Below are 26,414 nucleotides of genomic sequence, written 5' to 3' on the forward strand. Positions count from 1 at the left end.
AACAGCCCATATCTCATACGACATTTAGATTCATAGTGTACCTTTTCGCTGGAAATAAATGTCACTATATTTTACTCGTAAAAAAAAACACGTATGGTATATATAAATATCATAAGTACTCTTTCAGAAATTCAAATACGCGTTGATTTGAAATTCAGATCCCCTGGATAATCGATCCCTAATATCGAGTCGAATTTCTGTCCGTATCGAACTATCGATCTACGTGTCGCGTCAGTGTTTAACCAGGACTCGGGACGCGACGCGCCGAGTGGTGGCAGTGAAAAATCGCCCCGCTTACGTCGCGAGCACGCGTGACGCGGCTCTCATTTACCAGACGCAACTCGCGGGACAATTAGTGACCTCACTTCCATTTATCGTCCGTTGAACTGTGACCGCGCTGGTTATTGATTCTCGATCTCCGGGCAGCGTTGTTGACGGCGGAGAAAAAAAATATGGCGATTCAGTGATGGCCCTCTTCGACTGGATTGAAATTCCATGGCAGGAGGTGCGCTGCGGGGTGTAACCGAGACACTGTGATCCCACGAGGGAGTACTCAGGCACGTGAGTACTTGTTATTCTGTCAGACAACTCGCTTACGCTAAGGTGACCAAGTATCGCGAAAAGGAAACAGAATTCCGAGATTTGTACAATTGAATTAAACGTTTGGGACTGATCACTTTCGTTTGGAATAGTTGATCACCTCTCCGCAGTCGTACGAATACTAACCTATTAGTGACAGTTAAGTACATGTTACACGAAAACGTGTCCAAAGCGATTGTACATGGGTATCTAGCTTTTCTGCTAACCGCAAGCGCTACGATTAGGCAGAATGTGTTGGACACTCAAGGTCAACGAATCGTTGCTCGTATTACAGCTTTCCTCGCTTCGTCTTTTGTCTGTTGGTAGTGTTGAGTGTTGTGTCTAGAAAGCAGAAACTTGCAGGCGCAGTATCTTCTTTCGAATAGACAAGCATATTAGCATAGTCAAGTAGCATGTTTTTTGTCCCGACTGTAGCAGGTTTTTACGGTCGTATACATTTCACCTCCCGGTGTTCTATTTGCAGAGTTTATGTACTTGTATATCTATTATCTCGGGTGTGCGATAAAAACTGGCTCTTATCTGGTGAATTCTATTGAAAAGAGTGGCACTGTCGTAAGGTACACCGTTGACAATATGCAGCGTGTTTGAAGGAAAAAAGTGAGAACGAGTTAACCGGATTACTGCCCGAAGGCTTGATTAATTGAGTTATACTCTTTTGGGTGCATACGTCCTCCACATTTTTCCTGGTGAATTCGCCCCGATCGCTTAATAAATTTTGTCGCTGGAAAACACGCGGATATGTAACTGCTGCACCGTATATTTCTATAGATACACCAAGCTGCAAGAACGACGCGTCGAACTAACACGAAGAATCACGGATCGCACGTGGTCAGGGGCGGGATAAGAAACTTAAAACCCCCGAACTTCATCGAAATTTCATCCCATTCTTCTGATTTAATTTCTTCAATGAAAATCATCTTCCTACGAGTTCCATTTTATACAGGGCGAAGCACGTAACTCTGCCACCTTAAATTACTTGTAAACTGTTCGCTACGTGAAAAACTGTTTGAAAGAAAAATTGTGCGGTATCAAGGGCAGGGACGAACATTTTACCCCCTTGTGTTTCCCACTTTAGGAACTTGGGTTCACACTTTACCTAAAAAAGACTTATAATAAACGTGTTCATTAACTGCTTTCAAACATATTGCATTTACTCTAATTTGTTTGCTATTTGGTAACAGATAAATAAATTTTAAATACATAAATTTTACTTCACATAATATTTACTTTACTTCACGAAAAATACTTTTCCATAAAATCTGTATCTCCTTTGCTCCTAATGAAATAACGTAATATATAAATTTGAATAAAGCCATCGCTGTAGCTTTTCCAAAATTATGTCTTCGCAAATCGAGAGCCACTCGACTCCCCCCCAGTTTCGTCCCTGATCAAAGCTGTCGTACAGTGTAATATTTTTTTCTTTGTCCCCGCAGTTCGAACTGTAATTTAATTTCCCAGTAATTTACGGTGGAGGGGTTAGGAAACCCACCGCGGATACCCGAGCACTCTTACAAACCATCCTCATCAAAGAAGCCTCCCGCGACATCCAAAAGTGCAATTCTCCGCGATCAGCCACCATTCCCGATTGAACCTGCGTGCCTAACTCTTCCGGTGTCTGATCGCGAAACAGCCATAGAACCGTTATCCCCAAATCCGCGTAATTACGCAACGCCGTACCTCGAACCGTCCCACAATTGCACGCGCGCACGCCCATCTATGATCTAAGCGCCGCCAGCGCCACCATCGACCGGAACGGAAGATCCATCTCGAAGATTCCCGCGCAGCTGATACGTTCCGCGCGCGGTGTGTCTCGCTCCGTCGGATAATTCCAGTATGCGGAATTCTGGCCAGGCGACTTCTTAGCTTGCACCGTTTCTGGGCGCGGTGGGGGGAGGGGGGGGGGGGGAGCTCTGCGAGCCTACGCGCAAAGTGCCTGCACGGGACAATTTCGCCGCGGCACGACGAAATGGCACCGCGGACAGGCAGGCGCACGTGGCGAAACTAGCGCAGAGATCCATACACCGAGAAGGAGGAAGGGTTGTCGCGAGAGCGAGCGTCTCCGGCGAGCCCCGCCCCGTATATATTTTTAACCGGGATCTATCGGAGGTCCGCGGCCGACGTGGCGTGCCGTTCATTCGTCGGGCGAGTAGAGCTTCCATCGGGCAGGAAAGGAAGGAAGGAAGAGGCCGGAAGGAGGGACACGCCAGCGCGGCGCAACAAGTGAACAGGGCACCGGTCTCGTTTCGGCTGCCAGAGCACGCTAGGTGAGTAGCGTTCCCTCGATCAGCTGGTCACGCGGAATACACCGGCGTCAGAGAAGCCGCGAAACACCCATAGGCGTGCTCGCGTCTCTCCGTTACACGACGCTGCGCGGCGGGCCTGCGCCGCGCCGAGCTCGAGCCCCTCCACGCGGACCACCCGGTATACTGGCTCGTCGGAGCGGTTGGCATTCTCTAGGCGCGCGCAACCTTGCGCCTGCGCTCTCCGCGCATTTGAATAACGCTCCTCGCAACTCTTCCGATTAAGGGGGTATACCCGTTTGAACCCACGGAAAATGTATACATTTTGTGGATTTTTTTACAAGTCAACGGTTTGATGCAGATTTCCCGTTTTTTAACTATGTTTACATAGTATTATGAACTACTTATAAAAAAAGTTTCAGTTAAAAAACTATTGTTTTTCGGAAGTTACGGATACATGTCCGAAAGTCTCTCGATTTTAGACGGCTAAACGGTGGCCCTAAAAACTCGCGCTACGTTCAACCAATTCACTTCCAATTTTGCACGCAGAATCATAATAAGATTCCGCATCGTCCAACGAAGGCTTTTTTTTATTTCGATTCCCCGTTTATTATTTATAAAGGAAAAAGGGGGATTTTTCTCTTAGAAAAATTTAACTTTACCTTCGATCTCTCACCATTTCTTTATTTTTAAAAATTTTCAAAATCGCCTTCGTTGGACGATGCGGAATCTTATTATGATTCTGCATGCAAAATTTGAAGTGAATTGGTTGAACGTAGCGCGAGTTTTTAGGGCCACCGTTTAGCCGTCTAAAATCGAGAGACTTTCGGACATGTATCCGTAACTTCCGAAAAACAATAGTTTTTTAACTGAAACTTTTTTTATAAGTAGTTCATAATACTATGTAAACATAGTTAAAAAACGGGAAATCTGCATCAAACCGTTGACTTGTAAAAAAATCCACAAAATGTATACATTTTCCGAGGGTTCAAACGGGTATACCCCCTTAACGGAGGTTTCTCTTCTTGGATAATACTGCTTTGGAGGTTCAGTAGGCAGAATTTTGGGTTACTATTGTTCAGATTGGAGTGAGGCTTGTCTCTTCTTCACTATTCTTGGGTATTTTTTTTTATGGTTCGTTTGAAACTCAGTTTATGCAAACGAGTGGCGTTAAGTTTTCCGCGGGCAACTTTTTGCCATCCTCGATACTTTCTGCATTAGAATTGCTCGCTTTCGGGGACCCTTTAAAAGATTAATTAATGAAGACGTAAGCAAAGTTCGAGGTAGGTGAATTATGTGAAACGGGACACTTCCTTGCAGGATTATGCAGTCTGTTACACTGCATTTATATTGTCACGTTGTTTTTAACAAAGCATTGTTATTATTAGTGCATATAAAAACCGATTTTTGAAGAAAAAAAACCGTTTTTTGAATTCCAAGATTGCAAAAAGACCGACACAACCGGGTTTCGAATTTTCACACAAAAATATATGTATAATCAAAACAGTAAACAAATATTTATACCTACTTATTTAAAAAAAAATCAGTTTCTTTGGTATTTATGGAATTACAAAAATTTAACGAAATAAAATATACTCTATACAAAACCATCTAAATAAAAACTGAAATAACTAAAATCCGTCCAGAATATTAATTATAAATCTTTATTTTATTTAGTACGTTTCTTCAGCAAATATGAACTGGAGATTAGTTTTACAGTAAACTTTTACAATATGCTTGTGCCCTAGGCGATTTCAAATCAAAGTGTCAACGTTTTCAATTGAATACGTTAATTAATTTTCACATATTAATTCCAGCATCTAAAAGCCTGTCTCTTAAAACCCGGCTTTCGAATTTTAGAAATTCACTTATCATTTGATACGTAGCAAGCATTCGTGTGCAGCGCGGAAATTCGTTTGCAGCCAGCTAGAAATGTGGCTGTTAATGATAAATGCCGAGCGGTGGATATTAACAACTATCGATTTCCGGGAAACTGTTGATACCTAATGTAAAATACCATGATTAATGCAGCGGTACAGTCGGAATGGATCGAATCACGCCTATTGGAAGCACCGGTACGATTATCTTGACTTCTGACCTACTTCCATCTGCGTACTTGCTAATTCTTGGTAATTCGCTTACGTCGCTCATAATGAATAGTTAATGTTAGGTATATTTGCTCATAAACGCCTGGAATAATTCACGATTTGGTAACGAATGGCCCTTACTTTCGACCACACATCCAGGCGAGTGGGTCTCCGAGCACAGAGCCGAAATAATAAAAACAGTCGCGCGAGATCGTTACGAGCCTCGGAGCGCGACGGCGGGACGGCGCGTGCGCGATGGATCGTTAGGAAAATCAAAAGAGGGAAAGTCGAGCGGCGTTAGCCAATTTCGTGACAATAAAGGACGTTTCGACATTTACGAGATCGAAAGTGGCACGAAATCTGAGAGACTTAGGTTTCCTACAGCACTTGCGACATTTTGTTTATAATTCGACGCTGGGAATCGCGCGGTTCGACAAGCTCCATTATCCCGAGTGTTGGAGTTCAACGAGTCTCAGTGTTAGGACTAAGGGGCTGCGTTTCTCTTTTTCTGGAGAAGAGGGGCGAAGGGTCTTGACCGGGGCATAAGGTGACGACCGTAGCCAGTCTGAAAATTGTGACCAAACCGTGCAGATCGCGTTCCGTCCCTTAAAGTTTCTTTTTTCTTGTATACTTTTATATATAACCAATTAACGTGGACACACTGTGTATTGTCTATCTATACAATAAACCATAGTTGTGTTTATAGTGTGACATTTATTTTCAATCTCTGCGGAGTAATTTCCAACACCGAGGAACTACTCCTTTCCTTTACAAAGCGCAGACTTTCGTCGAAAAAAAAAAAAAAAACGAAGGTGTTCACGCAGCGTTAACAGTGCGCCTTGATTTATCTCTTACGTAACTTGCCTACTATTCGGGTACGCGGCCCTTTCGACTTCTCTAACCACGTAACATCGCGCAACAGTTTCCCCCGATTTCCCTGATTACGCGTCCAAACTGTAACACTGTCGTTGGTACCAACGACTAATTACCAACGCTTTTCGCGTTGCCCACCCGAGGATTAATAGGATCCAGCTTCGAACAGGGCCGCGGGAGAAGCGCGGAAGGCGCCGTGGCGCGCGCAGCGCTCCCCCGAGTATTCCAACCTCGTAGCCGCGGATATTTCCCCATAGCGGGGCACTCGAGGTGTTTCGCGCGGCTGCGGACCGAAAAAATAAATCAAATTCCGCCGCGCACCTCTCGCCGCCCGCCTCGGGTGGTCGCGCTGGCCCGTTCACCACCGGATGCGGCTGAACTCGGCTAGAAAGGGCTCCTTCCCTTGGTCGCGTTGCGAAATTGGGGTATTAGAAAGGCGGAATGAAAAACATCTCGGCGCGTTTCGCTTTTCTGCGCCCCGGCGTTACGTAAGCCGATCTGGAAAACGCGCGTTTCCCGCTCGAAAAAGCTTTCAGCGAGGAAGCGTTTGGGCCGCCGCGTTGCAACAGCCGTGGCGTAATCGACGACGCTAGGGATCGAGAGATCCAGGATTCGTTGGCTCTCTGCTTGCGATTGAGTCGCGAGGATAAGCGACGCTGGAGTTTAGAGACGCAGGATTACGGGCGGCTGGGGTCGCGCGCGAAGTCTCAGCCGGTGGTGGCTAGGTATTTGCACGGGGGAACAATCATTTTCGATGGCGTGTAAAGCCGCGTATTCACCTGCGCATTCGCCCCGAATGTGCATTCGGCGCGCACCGATTTTTTGCTCGTTCGGAGCTCTGCGCGCATTCGGCGCGCGTTCGGGGTTGAGTGAAATTTGCGGCGTCCATTCCATGGTATTGTTCGGACCCGAATGCGCGCTTTGATGGACCGCCAACAAGCGGATCGGCCCGAATGCGCGCCGCGCCCCGAACACGCGCCGAACACTGGACCAGCAAAAAATCGGTGCGCGCCAAATGCACATTCGGGGCGAATGCGCAGGTGAATACGCGGCTTAATTCTCGTGGACGCCGAAACTTTCACCCGCCGCGCGGGTCGGGATCCGGTAGCCCGCTCGATCACAAATTCCTCTACCCTCTCTCTTTAACATCGCGGTCCTCGCTCTCTCCGTTTCAAACGTAACCGTGAGGACCAGAGGAGAAACACCGCGGGGCACGTCCAGCCGACCGAGCTGTTACTTTTCTCGCGTTACGACAATAAAGCTCGCTCGAATGGAACGTCGTAACGACGCGCAACTGTTTGTCTTGCCCGGCCCCAGCGGGTTTGTTCCTCGGAATCGATCCACGCTGGGGCTGGGACTGTTTGTCGAATTTTTTTTCGGTATTCGAATAGGGTGAACAGTGGATGACCGAATTGTTGAATCTATGAACCTTTCAGATTGATACTTGAATATATATTTATGTGTAACAAAGAAACAGCTGTGAAATTGCATTTAAATTTATTTTTCTTGAAATTTCTATAAAAATTATTAGTTATTCTTATCGTAATTTAAATAAAACAATTGTAAAGTGCAAAACGTGTAGAAGCCCAGTAAATGGCCGCACACTTTTAATAAGAATTGTACTTATTACCCTAGTAGCACTAAATATTGGTTAAATATATTTTCCAAATATTATAAAAATGTTTTTTTGGCCACACTTTTTAATATGACAAAAATGTTGATTACAAATATTATATACACATACTGAAAATGTGAAATAAATGTTTTGAAAATATGAACTAAATATTCGTGGAATATAAAAGAAATATTCAGAAATTATAAAGCAAATATTCTGGAAATGTGAAAATAATATTCCGATATAAATATTCAGGAAATGTAAAATACATATTTAAAAAATGTAAAGTAAATATTCAGAAACTGTGAAATAAATATTCATGAAATATTAAATTAATATTTAAAAAATGTAAAGTAAATATTTACTTTATATTTGAAAAAATAATATTTTTTTTTATAATTTTGTTTCTACCATTAAATAAATATTTACTTTATATTTGAAATATATGTATTTTTCATAATATAAAATGAATATTTCCCGAACATTCGGAAGAAATATTTTGTTTCTAATATTAAATAAATATTTTATTTATATTTGGACAAAAATATTTTGTTCATAATATAAAAAGAATATTTCCCGAATATTCGGGAAAAAATATTTTGTTTCTAACATTTGCGTGGAATCCTATAGCACAGCACAATCAAATCAAGTGAAAAATGGGTGCGATGTACTGAACGAAGATTTCTTCGAAATATATTGATTTGGGAGAAAATGGCCGATGTTTAAAGTAAAAGTTTCAATTTTTATCATAAATCTTGCCTGATTTTCGTCAATTAAAAGAAAACTAAGCATCGGATAAAAAAAAATCCTTTCTTCAAGTACTAGATAACATAATATAATAAGTAAATTCTTTTGAATTTTTTACTTTAGATGCTCGACTTTCTTGCAGCAGTGGTCACCGCAGAAGCCTTTATTTTTAGAGAACCTTCAATTGATGAACAATAACTTAGTTATTGCTAAATATTTTTAAATAAAAAAATTACGATGCACGGTACTAGATGCAATCCATAAAAGGAAAAAAGATTTTTTGAGAAAAGTGTTACAGCTTTTGAGTAAAAAATTTCCAAAAACCACCTTTTTTCGTCCTCCTGACTGAGCATGACCCCTTAAGAGGGCTAGCACTTTCCAAAACGAACGCAAATTCCTGAAACAATCCTTAAGTGACAGGTGGGCCACTGTGAGGTGGACCGCGAAGCCTAATAACCTCTCGTTCCATCGCTTCTCGCCTCTTATTAAACCCCTACAGTAAGAATAACTCGCAGCAAACTCGCCACTCGTCCCAGTGCCGTCCGCGAGAGTAGTCGAAGCAGCGCGAGTCAGTCGGGCGCGAAGAAGGTGGACCCAGTTGCGAAAAATAATGTAGGTCAGGAGGGCCCGCGGCGCGACACGGTCAGCTGGCTGAAAAGAAAAAGGGGGCACAATGTCGGGCATACGGAATCACGTTAATCGCGATTCAGAAACGGTCACGAGTTCCCTCCGTTAAAGGCCTGCACAGCTGGGTTAGAGGATCGCGAGCACGTTCCAGCGCCGTTGTGCAACGGACGGTCGACGCTGGTGCTGGATTTTCTGACGGCGGCGGGCGATCGCGGCGTTTCGTGGCCCGGGCCCCTCGCAATAGTGGGCCAAGGCCGGGCTCCTCGCGAGCCACGGCCGTTGTCGGTCGCCTTCCCGTGCCTCTTCCGTTTCTTCTTTCCTTTTCGCAACGCGTGCAGCCGCCTCTGCCGTTCCGCCCGGACGCCGCCGAATCTCGTGGATCCGAGCGAGCCGCTCGGACGGCCGGGTCGTTGCTCCTCCATTATTTTTAAACGAATCCTTGGATTTCGACGGCCCGAGGGTACCGGTCAAAAGGCGCGTTAATTGCGGCGCGCGACAGCCCGTATGCGATCAGCTGTGCATGAATGACTCAATGTTGCCTGCTTGCGTAACGCCGACGAATTGGGTCGCGCGCCATGTGGGAAGCGAGAGAACTCCTCATCAATTCCTCCTCGATCGGCGCGCGAAAATTATTCGCTATTCTGTAGATATTCACTCGCTGACGCTAGGTCTATGTACAGACGGTTTTAGGGATAGAAACGTGTGCTTTGGAATTGTTTTTAAAATATACTGGGGTTGGATAGACGGTATGGTGTAGGAGGCGTAAGCGAGCTTCTTTGTTAGAAACCACTTGGGGTAGGAAGAGAGTTGTCTTCCTTTGTATTGATTCCTTTCTCCTCATCTCCTCTTGTCACCCCTATCGCGTTTATCCCTCCATCCCCTATCCTTTCCCACAACTCTCCGCTTCCGCCCTTCTCCCCTCTTTTACTTCGCGCTGTTCTCCCTCCTGAAACTTCCCTGCCCTACTACCCCCGTTTGCAAAGGGTGTCCAAGAAAATCCAATCCTCTAGTCAGCTTAAGTAGCGAGGGAGCGAACGTTTCTGCTGCCAAGTCTCTCGACGAACAAGATTCATCGCTGCAAATGGCAAAGGAAGTTCAAAGACACGAGACTGGGACGAAAGGCCACGGTGTCGCAATCTGCTTTCAATCCAAAATCCGCCAGATGAACAGATGCTTCGGGGAAGGATAGGCTGCTAACACTTTGAACAGCGGCCGCGTGGTTTCACGTCGGTGTCTTGTGGAAAACGTCGAAAGTATTGTCTGGATGTCTATCTATCCATAAGCTATGTAGGATGGAGCCTAGGGCGGTAAAGTTTTGGGAGCGTCGAATTTTGGGGAGCGGCAGATTTTGGGGAGCGGCAAATTTTGGGGTGCATCAAATTTTAGGGGACGATACATTTTGGGGAGCGACAAATTTTTGGGAGCGGCTGATTTTGAAGAGCATCAAATTTTAGGGAGTGATACATTTTGGGGAACCACAAATTTTTGGGAGCGTCAAATTTTGGGAAGCCACAAATTTTAGGGTGCGACAAATTTTTGGGAGCGGCTGATTTTGGGGAGCATCAAATTTTAGGGAGCGACAAATTTTTGGGAGCGGCAAATTTTGGAAAGCCACAAATTTTAGGGTACGACAAATTTTTGGGAGCGGCTGATTTTGGGGAGCATCAAATTGTAGGGAGCGACAAATTTTGGGGAGCATCAAATTGTAGGGAGCGACAAATTTTGGGGAGCATCAAATTTTAGGGAGCGATCAATTTTTGGGAGCGACAAATTTTTGGGAGCGGCTGATTTTGGGGAGCATCAAATTTTAGGGAGCGACAAATTTTGGGGAGCATCAAATTTTGGGGAGCGATCAATTTTTGGGAGCGACAAATTTTTGGGAGCGGCTGATTTTGGGGAGCATCAAATTTTAGGGAGCGACAAATTTTGGGAAGCCACAAATTTTAGGGTGCGACAAATTTTTGGGAGCGGCTGATTTTGGGGAGCATCAAATCTTAGGGAGCGACAAATTTTTGGGAGCGACAGATTTTGGGGAGCATCAAATTTTTGGGGAGCGAACAAATTTTGTGGTGTGGCAAATTTTGCGGAGCAACAAATTTTGAGCGAAAGAAATTGGAAACTGTTTAATCACAGAGGCTTGAGACAGCTTTTAAAACATTTCACTTTGTTTTTATATTGAATTAATTTTGAAATTGTCTCGACCCCTTTAAATTAAAATATTTGATGATATTTCATGAAAATGGCGACAGGCTCTTGTTAGCCTAGGGGCGCCAAATCTTCAAATCTGTATAGAAATTCGTTGGGTCACTCACTGATACATCAACTTCCAGCCCAAACCGCTAAACCTAGAAACATGAAATTCAGAAAGTATATTCCTTTTACGACGTAGGTGCTGGATAAGAAGGGATTTTGTGAAGTTCTATCCCCAAGGGGGTGAAAAGGAGTAAAGTGTATTTTCTCAGTCTCCTTAATATCCTTTCTTCGGCCCGATTAGACATCAACTTGGATTTTACAAAGGTTACCCACACAAAAACCTAAAATCCAACATATTCATATATAAATGTTCGTTAAGCAAAGGTTACTTTACAAAAATTACTTTAAAAAAACAGATATAAAAGTACTTCCTTTTAATTATTCTACCAGAGCGAAGCACGAGTATTCTGCTACTTGATAATATTCTCGTGAGAAATTAATTGACAGTATAAAAGTTTACTCAGCAACAATTATTCAATTTCAAAACCTCCACAAAGGAAAATCTAAATTTAAAAGCTACCAATTCGACAGAGCATCTCTTAAAATTCCTAAAGTTTATCAAATTTCTCCTTTTTGCGTCGCTAATAACCCGCATAAGTGGTTGCTGCGGCCCAAAATGAGGAGGGAAAAAGGAACACAGGAGTTTGAATTTTTATTTTGACGAAGAGTGTTGAAGTGGCGGGGCGAGCTGGACAAATCTTTGCCAGCAGAAGCGATCGCTGGGAAAGGCTCTGACCGTCTTGAAGGGGCGTTTCTGAAAACCTTGGGCCGCTGGGTATTAATGGAATCATCAATTACAGAGTGGAACACGGTGAGTATAGGGTCTACGACTTTACGACTCCTCCTGACCTTGAACTTATCTCACTCACCTGGCTTCGTTTCTGCTTTATGTTAATGTCTTCATAGGATATACAGCTCGATCCTTTCGTAATCTTCCTATCAAAATATTCCGCTGGAGGTTCACGGGTACCACCTGTGGATCGGCCATTAAAAGGCCATTTGCTTTCGGTTGATTAATACACGCGAAACCTCGTCTTCAATCAAACTCCAAAGTCATCGACTCGTCTACAAACTTAATTAGAACTCACGAGACTAAACGCTGGAAAGTTTGCAGACCAGAGGTCCTTCAACCACACACTGTTTCTTTTTTTTACACAGACTCCAGCTCGAAGCGATCGAGAATCAGCTGAATATTTCTGCGGGAATTATATCGACGCCAGTTTAGCATAAATTCTTCCGCTCAGTTTCGCTGCCCCTTTTCGGTGAAATAATAATTTTAAAGGTGGCTCCGAAGGTTCTTTACGAACAAAAGTTTCTTTTGAAGGTTCGCGTGAACGTAGAGCATAGTGGAGTACGCGAGGGGCGATTCTGTTTTCTTGCAGGAAGAGAGGTATAGCTCCATTTTTAACAGTTCTTCAGTTTGGACGTGTAATATACGTAAAAGAAAAAATTCTATATCGTTTGGTGCACGTTTCATGCTAAATGCGATAACCAATGAGCGATTTATTGCAAATTTTGTACCTGCACCCATTAGCCTGCTGCGAATCAGGAGCGGCTTCAGATTTCATAAATTCAGTAGAGCCAGTTATTGTGTAAAAATATAGTATTCTCTTTTCAATGTTAAGCGAAGGCAATAATTTTGTAAACAGTTTTCTCTAATTTACTCCAAGTTGGTAAAGAAAAAGTTGAATTGAATTATTCACTCTGGGGGGGGTGAAATCAGCACTTAAAGATATCGCGTTTTTCAAGATTTTTTACAATTATATAATTTGGTAACAGTAAACTTTAAATACAAGGATTGTTCAGTTTTAAAAAAACAAAACTACCTTTATTAATAACACGTGGCGACGTGAACCGTCGTGTACTTTATTTTATGTAATCAAAAGATGATTCCACCACTCGTTTAATAATAATAAGTCCGCTGTGTATCTTCAAAACACCGAGCTAAGGTCGTAAAATACTTCTAGTATTACTACTACTACTACTACTACTGCTTCTACTACTGTTTCTAAAACTACTACTACTACTACTACTATTACTACTACTACTACTACTACTACTACTATTACTACTACTACTATTACTGCTACTACTACTACTACTATTACTACTACTACTACTACTACTACTGCTTCTACTACTACTACTACTGCTTCTACTACTACTACTATTACTACTATTACTACTACTACTACTACTACTATTACTGCTACTGCTACTACTACTACTACTACTACTACTACTATTACTACTACTACTACTACTACTACTACTATTACTACTACTACTACTACTACTACTACTGCTGCTTCTACTACTACTACTACTACTACTACTACTACTACTACTACTACTGCTTCTACTACTACTACTACTACTACTAATAATAATAATAATAATAATATTAATAATAACTTTAAGGGCTGTTTTCAGTGAGCTTCCACAGAAAAATAAATTGCTTCTCGTACACTCGAATATACCTAATTACTGTATGTCCACGCGACGTTTCATTAGAATCGGAACTATCGAGTTGGGAAACGTTTCCTTGCCAGGAGCAATCTTCATCTCTTTCCACTATCACTTCTCCATCTCCACCTGCTTTCGTACACCGTCCCTCTCATAATTCCCTCATCAATCTCCTTCACCGTGACAGTTCCCATCGGGCGGACTTCCGTTTGCGAAGATGCGCGATTTTAATTAATGGAAGCCGGCGGAGGCTCGCGACGGCGAACGGAAGACAAACACTCCCGGAAGATCGCGGCCCGAAGGTCGCCGCGTCGGATTTTCAAGCGCAATCAACGCGAATCACTTGTATTCGGTCGTGCAAATAGCCGCGAATGAACAGTGACGTAAGCGGGGATTAAATTGCGTCACCGGGCAAAAAGCGTTTCGCCGGTTGCGAAAGACGGTGCGCCCGCTGGATTTGGCGGCCCGACAAGACCCTCGATCGTTTTTCGACGGTATCGAGGCTGTCTGAAAATACGGAGCATGGATCTCTTTTATCTCGAAGGACGCTAACGAACGATGTCGTCACGCGCGGGCATTTCGTGTGAAAAAAAAAACACTGATTCCACGAGTTTGGGCGAATTTTCGGAGATTAATATTCATGCGACTCGATCGGAGATACGGTCGTGGGCTTTAGGAATACGTACTCGGGATCGAAAAAGGCGAGGATCGATATGCGGGAATCACTCGGACTTGATTTTGTCCGTTCGAATAAAAAAACGCGACTTGAGTGCTCCCTACGACTTTTTCTTCTTCAAGTTATCAGTTATCGTGCAATGACCCAGTTTCATTCGCGGCAGTACAATTTATGGGATGACTTTGCGAACGATTTGTTTAAAACTGTCAAGTGATTAATCGAGTTCGCGAGATTACATGCCTCGAAGATGATTTTCTTAGGCCTTAAGATTAGTCATAAATTTCATTGTTGTAAAAACTGGTATTTGGGCACGCGTGGAAATTTATTAGTTCAACTAATAATGGATTATCCGTGTAGTCTGTAATACATCCACGTGGGTCTTCTCGTGGCAATTCTTGTTGTTCGGTTTTTCTTCATTCGAGATCTCCTGGTTTCGAGAAATACCAGATATTTCACCGTGATCGAATATCTTGAATTTTGAGTTAAAAAGTGCAACATGGCGAAGAGGTCTGCTCAAAAACTTCCACAATAAATCGAACGAAACGGGAATTATTCATTTATTCAGTGACACCTATTCTGTCGCCTCTGCACTGCTCGCAACACACTTCTGCCAGTGGTTGTTCCAATCTTCACAGCGACGCTAGAACTCGATTTCTCGAGTGGCCTGTTAAGCCGGGTTCACGTTTGTTACTGCGAGTAGTTCAGTTGCATTAGGATCTGTCCGTGGAAAAATTCCTAGGAAGCTAAATTTTTATTGGTGCTTGTACTTGGTCGTTTTAAACAATATGTGTAAGCAGTCAAAATTTTACAGAGGGTCAAAAAAGGTAAAACAGTAAAAAACAAATTTTCGCGAATATCTCGTTACCTATCAGTTTTACGACAAAAATAGTTATTATAAAATGTGTAGCTTAGGAAATTCTGTACGAAAAAGGTTGTATTAGTTTTTTTCGTAGGAGTAACCATTTTCATGTATGACAGCTTACAAAGTTTCAACCCTTATACAAGGGAAGATCCTGAACCTGGAAATTCAAAATATTATGAAACTTTGTAAATATATAGGGGATGTCCTCCTGAGTACACCGCAATTTTGTTCGCCGCCCAGAATCACTCTAAGAGGGTGAAATTGACCCCTGAAAAATTTCTGATTTTGTATTATTATTCGCGAACTGTAAGAGATAGAATAAAAGTTTTCAGGAGAAAGTTACTTCATTTAATTAGGACTATCATTTGGTAACTTACAGTTCTTACAGTTCGCGAGTTATACCTGAAAATCGAAAAATACCCCCTTAAAGTGAATTTGAGCAGCAAAAAAAATTGCGTAATACATACCTATATATCCTCTACATATCTCCAAAGATTAAAGTTTAAGTTTATTCACTCTGTGGGGTGAAATTGGCCCCTGAAAATCCGGCTACTTTTCAATATTCTGTTATAATTCGCGAACTGTAGGAACTGCAAGTTACCAAATTATATTCCTAATTAAAAGAAGTAACTTTTTCCTGCACCGAATCTCGTTACCACTAAATAAATTGACGCGGTAACAGAGCGCGGCGCGGTAACAAATGTGGACCCGGCTTTAGCTCGTCCACCGATTTTTTTTGACCACCAATTCACTCAAAACGACGTCCCGTGACGACAGCTTCAGCTTGGAAAACAGGAACAGTTGCACGATGATAGCTAGGCGACCACAGGGAACGACGAGTTTGACGAGTTCGTCGAGTTTTTGGCTAAAGAGTCGAAAAAGAGCATCGAAATGCGAGTCGTTACTTTATCGTGGCGCAAAAACCCATGAGTTGTTTTCCGACAGATCCGGCCGCTTTTTGTGGATCAAATCACGCAGACGCCTTATGACAATCAAATAAATATTGTGGATTAATTGTTCCGCCAGTTGGTAGGAATGCTTTCTGAACCAGACCGCAATACATAATTGAGGAAAACACTCGTGAGATCCTTGGTTTTGGATGCAGTTTGACCCGCTCTTTTCTTTCTCTTCTCTTTTCTCCTCTGACAACACTCATTCTCGAAGGCTATTTGCAACATTTCGGTGGTTTCCAGAACGGTTATTTTCGCTTCTAACAAAAAATTTAAGGGGACCCTTCTGGTCGACACGCTAAAAAAATAGGTGATTTTTATGAATGTTTTAAAAGAAGAGATGCGTTATCAGTGAAAAAATACTTCAATTACTAACAAAGACGATAACCGAAGTATCTCATGAAGAACCAATTCTGATCCAAAAAGAAAACTAAAAATCTGAATCAAGTCATTAAAAAAATGCAGGTATTTTCAAGTAGAAAAAGTAAGGAGAAAGTTTATGTATACAAATGCCATATGATTTCTTAATGACTACCCAAGTGACTGGATTCTTTTGTAAAAAAATTAGGTCCAGATCAGGAGACGAAAATTTAGGCAAATTATGTTTTTCGCGTTTATTTTTTAAAAAGAATTGTTAAATAAAAAATATTTAATTACGTATGTAAGTTAAGATTCTTTTCATTGTTTTCGTGGTGAAGATCCACATTAATAACTATTGCTATTAGTTATACAAATATATCTATTTTGTGTTATATCATTTTATAGTTTATGTTCAGAATAGTTTCGTTTGCGTGTAATTTTTATAATGCTTAATTAGAGTTAAAAATAAAAGTTTTTTGTAATGTTTACTCTTATATTTTCAATACCGGTAAATTACCGATAAACCGGTTTCGATTGGAAATTTTACCGAATTACCGGCAATTTAATTAAATCGGTAAATTTGCAATCCCTAGTCGGAGTATGTCAAAAGAAGTTTTTCGCAAATATCTCGGAAACGACGGTTAGCTTCATCCTTTGTTTTATCCCACGCTGACGCATACTCTGCCACGGACGCGTACCGTAGGTAGATATACAGCAGAACACATTGTACATAGTAGTAGCAGCAGCAGTTTTTCGCGAATATCTCGGAAACGAAGGTCGAGCGGCGGTAACATGTATAGGAAATAGTTGTTCAGAATCATGTCTCCGACAACATACTTCAAGGTCGTCAAAATCGGTGAGGAAACACCTGCACAATTACCGGATTTTCTAGGTGGCACACAGCGGAGTGATGCCAAAACGGGACACCGAAACGGTAACCACGAAATTTACTCACAGGATCGTCTAAAATTAGAAATCGAAAAAATTTCTCAAAATTCATATTGGCTACCGCATTCTCCTCTGTCGCGACAAAAAAAAGCACCAAAACTACGACGATTGGTGCACATTTGAACGAAGTAGTGCAAAAAGGGTAATTTTACGCGTTAATGTGCAGATAAAAAGCGAACCCGTGTTTCAAAAACTGTGTTAGTGGATGATGCGATAGCGAGTTCAATGACGAATCAAATGCCCACAGTTTTATTTAAATCGGTTCATTAGATCTTCTGAAATTGTGGTTGCCATTTAGGCATCTCTATTGGGGGTGATTATTTATAAAAGGGTAGACGTCACCGACTTCGACGACCTTGGAATATGTTATCGGAGACATAGTTCCGAACAACTTTTTCCTATATATGTTGTGGTCGCTCAGCTTTAGTTTTCGAGATATTCGCAAAAAACCGCGATCGGTAGTTGGTTCGGGTTAGATGTTTTAGGGGGGCCACCAACGTTACGGAAATTTACAGATTTTTTATCTTGAATCTCCGAAAGGTTGGCGACGCCCCTCCCAGTAAAACCATTTAACCCAAACCAGATGATTAGTAGTTATCGATCACGTTTTTATGCAAATATCTCGAAAACTAAAGCTGAGCGATGGTTACATGTATAGGGAGAAGTTGTTCAGAATGTTAACTATGACCATATATATTTCAGTGTCATCGAAATCGGATAGGACTGCCCTCTTGTAAATAATTACCCTTTCTGGCTGCACTAAGCGTCACCTAGGAAATGCATCAAGACCGAAACCGGTAAACTTGCCGATGAACTGGGCCCTCGCCGATTTCGATGACCTTCAAATACGTTATCAAGGTCGTCATTCTGATCAACATTTCCCTTTAAACTTTTTGGCGGTCGGCCTTTAGTTTCGGAGATATTAATAAAAAAAACTTTCGGCATAATGTATTGAAATCTGTTTCACAGCTCGCGGGCGCGTAAAGCATGGTAGCGAATCGATGTGAGGGTGTGTTAAACTCTGTAATTTTAGTGTTACGTAATTTTTTTGTTGCGAATATCTCGCAAATCAAAGCCGACCGCCGAAAAGTTTAAAGGGAAATGTTGTTCAGAATGACGACTTCGACAACATATGCGAAGGTCACCGAAATCGGCGAGGGCCCAGTTCATCGGCAAGTTTACCCCGAAATTATGAAACAAAAATTATTTTTCGTACCCTGACGAGTGTATTAATAAATGCCAAAAACATTTTCTAGGGTATGTTATAACCTCTTCTTGTAAAAAATTCATAAACATCACCTATTTTTCGGGCGTCTTGACCGAAGGGTCAATGCAAACTCTTATTTAGCTAGACTAGTTTAGAGTTCCGATAGGATGGAAATCTGCGATCGCTTAAATCTAGTCTCACATAAACGCAAACTATTCCATAGATATCATCTCGTGAATGTATCGAAGGAAAGCCGATTTTTTTTTTAAATGAGTTTATCTTGTTTTAAGCAGAGTAGCAACACTGTTCTCCTCGTTTAATTGTTGCAAGATGTTACGCGAGACTTGTTTTCGATACGCTAGTCCGATAAGTCGCGTTTACTACGCGTTTACCGGATTCAGGTATGCAATCGATACATACTTTTCCCAGATTAGCCCCGTTTTTTTTTTTTTTTATTATTTCGCTGCGTAAGTTTTAACGAGCCGATGGTATTTTCAAGTGTAAATAGTTTTAACGAATCGCGATATCTATGCACATACAAATCCGCACCATTTTCTACGCGTTAACGGATTTTTTCTGATTACTTTACCGGAACGACTTGCTTATTCTGTAAAAACAACAGTATTCACGTCATCGATGCGAACTTCGCCTCATACATATTATTACGCGCTCCATACTTATAATTATACAATATTTCCATCCTTTGAGCTGACAACTGTAGTATACGGCAGATGACCCAATTACTGCTAATGTCCCTATTACTGCCACTTTGTTTATTTTATTGAATAAAATCGCAACGTATAAAAAATACTGTACACTAATAATAAGGAGAACAGTCCCAATTTAATAATAATTTTGTTTGTACCCTGTTCTTTTTACGATAGTTTTTTATTGAATAAAATAAATAAAGTGGTGGTAATAGGGGCACTGGTAGTAATTGGCATATCTACCCTGCATAAGCTTAACTTTTAATTGGTTGATATTTTTGTATCGATGTATCGATATATATATAGTTATTTATTTATTTATTTATAAACGGACCGAAGCCTTCTTTACATAAATTTTTACAAAGCAAAAAGAACTTTACCTAATATAACAAAAGATAGACATGCTAAATTACATGGTACATCGGATAAGACATTATCCGATAATCCTACGTAACTGTCTTTCAAAGGTGTGCGCAGATCCATTAAAGAAATCAATACTATTATAGAGAGTAGGTACTAGAGTCAGCAATAATTCGATTTATTGGATTAATTAGTTATATTAAGGTACCAGTGCCTCTGTCGCGCTGAATCGGAGTATCGATATATCGGTGTAGTCTTTGGATATACCGATGTAAATAGCATTGTAGGTTTATCGATATATTCCTACAGTTGTGTCCTTACGCTATCGTTTTATCGTCGTGATAATGTTCATTCAACGATACACGTGTACACACGGCTCAAACGATCTTGGCCGTCGAGATTCGATAGTGATGGTTTCGGGCTGATCAGACTGGTACCGAGGCCCGAAAGCTTTTAAGTTGTGATTTTGCATTCTGATCAGATGTAGGAATTTTTAAGCTATAAAATCGGCTCCCGAATCGCGAATCGGGCCCCGTAATTTCGAGTACCCGCTCACCCCTAAAATAAATCATCGAAATAGAAGTGTTCAAGACGGGAACCTGTGGCTTGGCAGTGCCCTAAACCATAAAAAGAGCCAACCATGCGAAGCGATCCCACTGTCCAATCACGACGGCCAAAGTCGTTTGATCCGTGTGTACTCCTTAGGACTTACAATTAGGTAATTGCTGCGTGAACGAATATGTTGCCCCGAGAAAAGTTGCGACCCATAATAATCAGCGGAGCTGCAAGTCACGCGGTAGATTGGACAGGAATGTGCGCGCACAAATTCTACGTTCACTAATGTTCTCCGTTTTTATTCCCCTTTGCACGCAGTAGACGGTGGTGCACAGTGCGATATATCGTTTTGTAAATTCAATGCAATGGATTGCTAATTGTAAGGTGAATGTCCCAATTTCTGCTGATTTCGTATTTTTCTTATTATTATAAGCGTCACGTTTGTATTGTAGGTACAACAAAATAATTATAAATTATTTGAACATTTACGCGAGTGTTGCACGAGCTTGGGGCTAATCAAAGTGCAGCATACGCGGCGAAAAACTTTTAATATGAGAGATTCATGATTTTGCTGACCGTATTTTAGCTGCTTGTGGTAAGGAACTATTGGTATTCGATAATTGAGCAGAAAATAGTTTTTGCAGTAAAAGTTCTTATTTATTAACAAAAACAGATACCGTATTGTGCTCTGGATGTAGATTTTGTACTATTTTTGATTATTTTAAGTAGAAAACGGGTGATTAGGTTTAGGGTCAAGTGAATCACCGTCGTTTCCGAATTTCTACTCGCCAAAATTTTAGCAAGATAAACCTCACAATTCAGTATATGCTGTAACCTCTATTTCTATTCGAAGGCATTTTATTTTTTGTTTATCATTATTTTATGCTTTACCGTTGTGTTATAAAACATCTCCATAAAAGATGTAACTTATTTTAACCTGAAAAGGCAACATATTATGTGAGCAGAAATTGGTACAAATGGTGAGTAGAAATACGGAAATTTAAAGCATTATATTTAATTACAAATTACTAGTAGTTAAACATCTTGAAATATCTTTCTTAAATAGTTTTCGACTGGTTGATTTATTATTAAAGAATTAATCAATTACTCTGCAAATTTTCATCACAAACAAATTTTTTACACCTTCTTTCCGACGAGTAACCTCTTAAATCAGTAAAAATTGGGACATTCACCTTATGCACACGATATTATCAAAATATAAATTCTAGGATGATTACTATACAATTATTATTATTATTATTATTATTATTATTATTATTATTATTATTATTATTATTATTATTATTATTATCATTATCATTATTATAGGAAAGTACTAGTAAAATATTTCATGCTTCCTTCATTGCTGATGTTTTCATCGTCGAAATTTCATCTTACTTCGATGAAGGAGTCACAAAACGTTTCTTACAATAATTGGTGTCACTTCCAAGCTGCAGCAGAACTCCAGTCGTCATTTTATTTTCCAGTTCACTAACAGTAAACTTACGGTTCAATGTTTTGCAACGTCGACCGACAAACAACGGAAGTAAACGCATAAAGTGCTTTGGAATAATCAAGTTCAACGAGGAAAACGGGTCTCGTTAATTCACACACGTATTTGCCCCTGTTCCGCGTCATTGTAACGCTTAGGGTAGACCGGGGGCGGTAGTAACAGGGGGACGAATGCAACGCGCTAAATATCTCGAAACATGTAATAGATATTAACACCAATTTTGGATATATGATGAACAATGACACTTGGAATACACTAAAGTAACTTTTTCTTACTGACTTAAAATGGTAATATAAATCGTATTCCAAAGTTAAAGTGTTACTACCGCCCCCGGTCTACCCTACGTAATCCAAAAGGTAGTAGCAATGTATTCGACTCTATATCGGGATTTAAACTGGTGAACTTAAGGGGGGAATTCTCGTTTAACAGCTCCAAAAGCGACTGATATTTATAAATTTTTTTTAAAAAAATTATTGTTAATATTGGATTTAACTCTTTTGGAATATAAGGAGGCATCTTTAAACTTGCAGAATTTTATTTTATGTGAATCCTTCTTATAATTTATTAATTATTGGTGGAATCTTGTTAACCTCTTCGACGACAGTCACAGTCATGTGATTGCAAAGAGAAGAAAAATTTCTTAAAGCCAGACAGATTACGCTGGGAGTGAATATAAAATTTTAATTTTCGTTCTTATTTACAATACTTTTTTCATCTATATAAAGTAAATTTATCTAAGGAAAAATTTTACTTTTCTCTTTCAAACCTCTATAAATTTTTTCTTTTTTTTCTTTGAATTAGGCTTAATCTCGGCTTAATCTATCTAACTTTAACGAATGAATAATAAGAAGGATCCACACAAAAAAATTCTGCAACTTTCAAGATGCTTCCTTAAATCCCAAAAAAGTTTAATCCAATATTAGCAACACTTTCTTTAAAAAAAATCATAAATATCATTTACTTATGGAGCTGTTAGACAAGATTCTCCCCTTAGAACACGTCCAAGTCGATATTGGTCGGTAAGTTCCTACCATTTTTAACAACTGCTAAATAAACGCAACTCAAGAAACTTTCGAAAGCATCTCTAAAGTTGCATCTCTTTAGCAGCCATCAAAACCGGTACTAGCTTTCCAAGGAACCCGATGTTATTAAATATTGTCGATCCAACCAAACAAAACATGCACCAGCAAGTAAAACACATTAAGAATCCACTCCCACCAAAGCCCACGAAAACCGCGCTACTTCGTTTAACTTGCCAAGCAAACGGAGTAGCTATTTACCAGTTCGTTAGAATTCCAGTGGAAAGCAAGATCCTTGCACGAGCCACGAAATGCAAATGAATTGTTTGCCTATCAGCCGAGCCACGAAGAAGTTCGGAGCTCCTCAACCTCCGATCTTCCTCCTACGGGCCGGCGCAAAAAATTCATTTGCCTTGCCCCATGCCCGAGAGACACTGAACTACCGATGCTTCCAGAAAGGCCTCCGGTATTTGCGGTGATGCCCCTTGTGTCCACATACTCTCATGTACATCGCGGCTATTAAATCATCAGATAGGCGGGAACGTGGAACCAGGCTTACCTAGATATCTCGATTCTGATTAAGCCGCACTCTGGTATCAGCTCCGGGCGATTGCGCCCGTCAGAGATAGACGGGAATCGTGCTCCTCTTTGCTCGAGAGATCCGCGTTAAATGTGCGATAAACCGTTTAAATTAATTATGCAATCGGTCACAGAGTTGCTACTTTGCATAATGCAGCCGCAATTTATGCTAATCCTGCCCGTCGCAAATCGATTATAAAACGTATTGATGCGCTTTTTATTGGGGTGGGGACGCCAATTCGTAAATTGTTTACCACTACAGTGCGTAGTTTTGTAAACTTTGCGCCGCAAATTATTCTCGCTAAACGGTTTCCGGTAGAGGTTGTTTGGTTCACGAGGCTTGCAAAAAGTCTGTCGCTTCGGGATATGTGGATTTAAAAAACGTAAGTAATTATTGCTTTATCCGTAAGTGAGTGGGCTCGAGGTGACGAGTGCCATTTTAAATGGACACTTTCCTCTGTTACTTCCTAGAGCGCAATGTTGACCTATGGCTAGAGTCTAGTGGATATTCAGGGAATCTCGTTTTTAGGGTTTGATTGACGCAACGTGGAGTAGGTACCGATTAATTTAGGAGTTGAAATGGTAAATGATGCACGTGACTATTTTCAGTGTTTTCTTCTCGGCCACTGCGACGCTGCTACTCGTGATCCCGGCTCTCAATTATTCTAGCACTTGCAATTAGAGAGTTTACCATCATTCAGCGTGGAATTTGTAATATGCACTTCCTTTTCTGCTGAGAGAATCATTGTTTACTTCGTCGCTACTTATGCCTACCGCTTAGCAATTTAAATTAAGCAGCGCTTTTGGGTGGAATAGTTCTAATTATTTCGCTGCGTAATAATGCGAGCTTGTGTTAATCCTCGTTTCTTTCGGCGAGTGCTAGTGCCAAGAGTTCTGATTTGCTTGGCGCAAGTTCAGGCGCAATTTATTCAGCAAACTATCAAAAAGTAAAGAAAGAAAACACTTCGATGGCTAAGCTACAGTCATATATGTTTTATTGCAACAGCCCGTGATCGTTCAGATTACGAGGAGCGTACTTCAAAAAACCTCGACTTGTTTATTGATACGTGAGGATCGATTTTACGCCTCGTAAAGTTCTTAACAGCGACAAATATATGTGCATAAAATAAACGTATAATTGCAAGAAAAATTATATCTACATAATGATTCTGACGCAAATGTCAATTTTGCGACCGCTATTAATTATTCGCATAATAGGTTAAGTAACATACGGCTCGTGGAGATGATAAGAAGGCGAGAAATAACAGACAGTCATAACAATCCTCTACGAAATCGGTCTTCTATATTCCCCGGAGACTAAAGAGACCAGATGTTTTAGGTTCGAATGCGAGACGTGTGAAAAAAAGCAAGTTAACACGTGAGGACACCATTTCCTTGGTTTATTTAATTACATAATAAAATAAAGACTCTTCTGCTGAATTAAAACAAAGTTGAAAACACTTTTTTGCATAACAAAATATTAACTACGTGGAGTGTCAAAAGTAACTGTATGGATATATGTAAGGAAACAGTAGGGGAGACCGGGGCTGTTTGTCTCAAGGGGTAGATTGACTAATTGTTAATAACTTTGCACCGACATGTGCTCTACTTCGGAACGATTTACTGTAGAAAGAAGTCACTTTTACTATGCCATGCATTTATGTCCGACCCCGCGATCGCACGTTTCTTAACAGTTATAAGCTTTTGTCGAAAAATTGACTACGTAAGTAAATATTTTTTCATAAAGATTTTATTTTTTCTTGTTCTATATAGTTACGATAGAATAAATGTAAAGGGACTATTTTACAGTTTATTTATTAGACAATCTATTGACGTAGTATTTTTGTTTATACATGAATAATTGAAGGTTATATAGATTATTGAAGTCAAAATGATCGGTCGGAGCTGGTTGACTTATAATATATACTAATAACGTCAATAAGGTTTAAATTGTTACTTAGTTATTGAGAAAGCGATTTTAATGTTTAGTTTAAATGGCACTATGTTATAAATACATTATAATTTATGTTTGAGTTGAAAAAAATTTCAGTTTATTAATAAAATATGAAAGAAAGAAATTAATATTTTATAATGAAACAACTCTTGTGACATTGTGTTATTTTATTACCACTGACATAAGTTGCTAATAACATTTTCCTAACTGATTTTACCTATACTCAACCTACCCCATACTGTAAGTCAACCAACCCCGATTATGGTGTTAGAAAAACATTAAAATACCTTAATTGTTGTCACATTGAGTCAACTTTAATAATTTAATTAGATAGCCAAATGTATGCCCTATCAAATATATTAACCGGTTTAATGATATTTCGTCGACATAATTTATTAAAAATCAAAAACTGAAAAACTGGCCTACCATCCCCGGCCTCCCCTAATTTTGTGCCACTGCGAAAATGTTAAAAAGGTTACATGTCCAATCCTCAAATTCGGGACGTCCGACTATCAGAACGCAAAATTTCAAAATTCCCTTCGCACTCAGCACTCCCACTTCCCCTAAGAAATCCACGCCTTAAATCTCAAAATCAAGCATGCAACTGCTTCTAAAATACAGCGAGTCTTTTGGGCTCTCCTTTACTAGCTCATCGCGTCGAATACCCAAGATAGACTGCTCATTCGCCACGGCAGGAGCAGAAGAAGTGGAGGGGATAGCTGGCCTTATTTCGAGGCAGAAACCTGGTCCTTAAATCGAGACAATCGGGTAAAGGACCCATTTACTGACACCTAACCAATTACTGCTAACCTTAAGCTATTTTACTTAAAATAACGAACGAATAAACGTTGTAAAGTCAACACAAAAACAATTTTGTAACTCAACCTATAACCTATACCATAGATTATATACCACAGCTTATTTATTCGTTATTTTAAGTAAAATAGCTTAAGGTGACAGTAATTGGTTAGGTGTCACTAATTGGGTCCTTTACCCCACCTCTTAAAAGCCTCCTAACCCAGAACAACAAACCGTCCCAACTCATTTCCCCAAATTTCACCGGCTTGAAAATCGAGCTCCCGAAGCGAGCAAAACATATACTCACCAGCGCGGAAACTGAAAAGAAAAGCAGCACGCAGGGTCGATCGCTAGAGGCAGCAAGGGGCAGCGACGAATGTTGTCGGCGAAGGCGAGCAGCCGGTCCCGCAGCGCAGAG

General features: G+C 40.7%; 1 protein-coding gene across 8 annotated transcripts in view; it reads left to right on the forward strand.

Annotated features, from left to right (window-relative positions):
• Positions 1-258: 258 nt before the first annotated feature.
• LOC143378764 (very long chain fatty acid elongase AAEL008004) overlaps positions 259-26,414 on the forward strand; it is an 84,716-nt gene continuing 58,560 nt past the window's right edge. For 3 of the 8 annotated variants that reach the window (XM_076830720.1, XM_076830723.1, XM_076830728.1), the window contains exon 1: positions 259-561. The gene's annotated coding sequence lies outside the window, so the exon portion shown is untranslated. Of the gene's footprint in view, positions 562-2,593; positions 2,865-26,414 lie in introns of those variants that run through there. The other 5 variants (XM_076830729.1, XM_076830727.1, XM_076830726.1 and 2 more) reach the window with 4 other exon arrangements.

This window comes from Andrena cerasifolii, chromosome 2, assembly GCF_050908995.1.
Source record: "Andrena cerasifolii isolate SP2316 chromosome 2, iyAndCera1_principal, whole genome shotgun sequence".
NCBI lineage: Eukaryota > Metazoa > Arthropoda > Insecta > Hymenoptera > Andrenidae > Andrena > Andrena cerasifolii.